This window comes from Hydra vulgaris, chromosome 15 (genome assembly GCF_038396675.1).
Source record: "Hydra vulgaris chromosome 15, alternate assembly HydraT2T_AEP".
NCBI classification, from domain to species: domain Eukaryota; kingdom Metazoa; phylum Cnidaria; class Hydrozoa; order Anthoathecata; family Hydridae; genus Hydra; species Hydra vulgaris.
In genome coordinates, this window is record NC_088934.1 from 23,748,822 (window position 1) to 23,752,500 (window position 3,679).

Below are 3,679 nucleotides of genomic sequence, written 5' to 3' on the forward strand. Positions count from 1 at the left end.
ATAATGAGTAAAATTAGTACACAATATAAAATTATGTTATACAATCTTACGTATAAAAGTGGTGTTTCTATTACAAAGGGGTGTATGCCCACCACCTGCCTACCCCCCCCCCCCCATTCTCCACCCAACCTAAAAAAAATAAATATTTATTTCAAAATTTGAACAACAAATTTAAAAAAAAAATTAAAAAATTGGAAATAAATTAAAAAATAAATTCATACCAGACAACCACCAAATATGGGAGGTTAATGTAAAACTCACAGTAGATATGTTGATGATGTTTTAGTACTATAATATCAAAAAATGTTTCAATTCTTGAAATATCTGATTGAATATTTAAAGTACAACAACAAAGAAGTAAAAAACATATTCCACTAGATTAAAAGATACATTAGTGGTGCATCCATGGTCATAAGAGAGTGGAGTTTAAAAGAGGGCGTATCCAAATATGTCATAAGAAAGAGGCATTCTAATGCCCTTTCCACTTTTTACCAAAAATTATTATTTAATTGGATATATATTACAAAAAAAATTATACAACTACTAATGTGGGGCTATAAGTCAATTGGCTGTAAAAAACATGTCCTCTTTCTAACCAAGTATAGCAAAAACCTATAATAAAGTCTTTCATATGATTATTACATTAACAGAAGTAAGGACCATACAGTATAGTTAACGAGCTAGCCATTTTGTTTGGTTAACAAACAAATTTTCTGTTTCAAAATAAAAAATAAATAAAATATTAAAAAATAATAATAATATAAAACTGTTTTAAAGAAAATACAATATATTTTTGTCTTGGCTTTTAGTGAATGATTAAAATAATTAATTCCAAAAATGAAACTGTTTTAACCATTTTTAACGATACCACGTGAAGGTAAGCCAGAGCCGTCTATCAAAAAACTTAACAAGTCACAACACTTGCTGTATTATTTAGGCAAGTCACAACACTTGCTGTATTATTTAGGCAAGTCACAACACTTGCTATATAACTTAGGCAAGTCACAACACTTGCTATATTATTTTGGCAAGTCACAACACTTGCTATATAATTTATGCAAGTCACAACACTTGCTGTATTATTTAGGCAAGTCACAACACTTGCTATATAATTTATACAAGTCACAACACTTGCTGTATTATTTATGCAAGTCACAACATTTGCAATACATTTTTAGCAAGTCACAACACTTGCAGTGTTATTAAATTAATTAAATTGTAACTCACCGGAAACAACATCAGCAGCAAGCTGGATCTTTTTCATGCAATAGTCAACAGCTTCATTATCAGTTTCATCATCTTTCCAGTAAGAAATGGTGTAAATGAAGTCATTTTTTCTTTTATTAACTTTTTTTACTCTGCCGCAATATAAAACACTTTTGCATGTCTTTGGATCGTACCATTCATGTTCTAGTTTCTTCCCAACAATTCTATCTGACATGACATCTTCTAAATCAAATAGTTGGTCATTGGATAAGTGCTTATATGAATTAATAATCTCTTCAAAATTTAGTTTAGATAGGTCACGCTCTAACTTTCTTTTTTCTTTTTCATCCATTTTTTGGCGCTTGATTTTTTTGTCTTTTGCAAATCTCATCTCCTACTTTGCATCGATAGAGTCGATTTGTAAATCTGTTTTTACGTGCTACATTAATTGACCATTTAACAATCTTTTCTCTTAAACTTAAATCTAGAGTGTCTAGATAGTCGACAGTCTTATTCTTTTTTGATCTAAGAACTGTATTTGATAAAGAACTGTATTTGATAACTAATAGTAAATGACTAAATACTAAATTAATTCATATAATAGGGATATAACTGACTGATCCTCTGTAAAGCAAGTTCATCTAAACAAATTAAATTAACTTTATTTTTACAAAGTAATATAAAAATTTGCATATAGTAAGTCATTTGTATATATATATATATATATATATATATATATATATATATATATATATATATATATATATATATATATATATATATATATATATATATATATATATATATATATATATATATATATATATATTATATATATGTAAATGTACTCTTCCTGATGATCCAGCAATGATGAAACTTCAAGTCGAAGATAAAAGTTAGATAAGTGTTTTTTACTAATTTATATATATATATATATATATATATATATATATATATATATATATATATATATATATATATATATAATAATAATAATATTGAAAAAAGAAAGTAACTAACTGATGTTGTTGGCTGACGCCATTTCACAACTTAGAGCATTTAAAACAGCGAAAGAAATATTTAAGTTATGCATAAAGGTTTAGATAGTGGCCAAATAATAATTTAAAATTAATTTAATAAATTTATATAAAAATAACTTATTTATTAGTTATAAATTATAATCTAAAGGCTTTCCTTGTTAAATAAAGACAACGTTCAAACTTCAAATTAGATATGATTCATAACTAATTTGATTCATATATAAACTATATTATGAATATGATACAAAATACTATGTGAAACCTTTATTTTCTTTCTCCATTTTGTTTCTAAATAAAATATAAAATTTAAGTCTTATTTTATTATTTACTAAAAATCCTTTTAATAAAACAAATTTGTTTAAATTTACATATTTTTAAATCATATTTTCACTATAAAGTATCTAGGTTTATAATATCAATTTATGAAATAAGTTAAATATTGCTAATAATATTATTAATATGAATGTTATATATAAAAAAAATATATATATACAAATAATCAATGGACCCCTCTGTCTCCCGCGCTAACAACAGGGAAAAAATGTAAATTAGGTAACAAAAGTGCAGCAAGAAATAGGGTGACTGCTACATAATATTTTTCAACGAAATTTGGCAGGTGCATAGATAATTGAATAACCTAAAAATAAAAATTGAATAGATAAAATATAGACTATATTCTGGACATTAATTTCACCACAGAAGTACAACTAAAACTTTGACATCAATAAACTCGGTAATTTATCAATTGAGTATAATTAAAACCAAATTAATAATAAGCTTCAACTATTCTTCTTTCTAAAAATACTCTATGTTGATAACGAATACTAAAAAGTTATTTGTGAAAGCCTTCCTCAAGCACGCTAACTTTGAAGAGACTGCGAAAATCGTGGCACAAAATTTTAGCACAAAATTCGGTTCCGTAAAACGCAATTGCACATGTTTTTATTTTTAAAATATGCAAGCTTATGGGGCGCCTAATCTTTTTTCTATAATTGCACATGTTTTTATTTTTAAAATATGCAAGCTTATGGCGCGCCTAATCTTTTTAAACAAGTATTTTTCTAGAATAAGTTTTATCTTTTAACCATGATTCATGGCATGAAAGTAATTTTGTTAGGAGACACTAATGTTGGAAAATCATCTTTTTTTCTACGCTTTAAAGAAAATAAATTTGTAGAACAAGTAAATTCAACGATAGGGTTAGATCAAGCTACTAAAGATATTCCATTAAGCGATGGCAGAACAGTTAAGGTACTTTTTTTCTCATGTATTAAAAAGTGTTAATTTTATTTATTATTATAAATTAAGTTTATTAAATGAGTATAAAATAAAAGCAATAAAACGGGTACGCGAGTAAAAATTTCAAGTTGTTTATATTTTATACTGCTAAATATTATTGGAAAGAGGATCAATGCAGTATTTTTAAGGTAAAA

At 25.7% G+C, this 3,679-nt stretch overlaps 1 long non-coding RNA gene across 1 annotated transcript in view; it reads left to right on the plus strand.

The window, feature by feature from the left end:
• Nucleotides 1-3,231: 3,231 nt before the first annotated feature.
• The window catches only part of LOC136091376 (uncharacterized), a 22,569-nt gene continuing 22,121 nt past the window's right edge, over nucleotides 3,232-3,679 (plus strand). The window contains exon 1 of the long non-coding RNA XR_010643940.1: nucleotides 3,232-3,497. This is a non-coding gene — a long non-coding RNA (uncharacterized LOC136091376). The remainder of the gene's footprint in view (nucleotides 3,498-3,679) is intronic.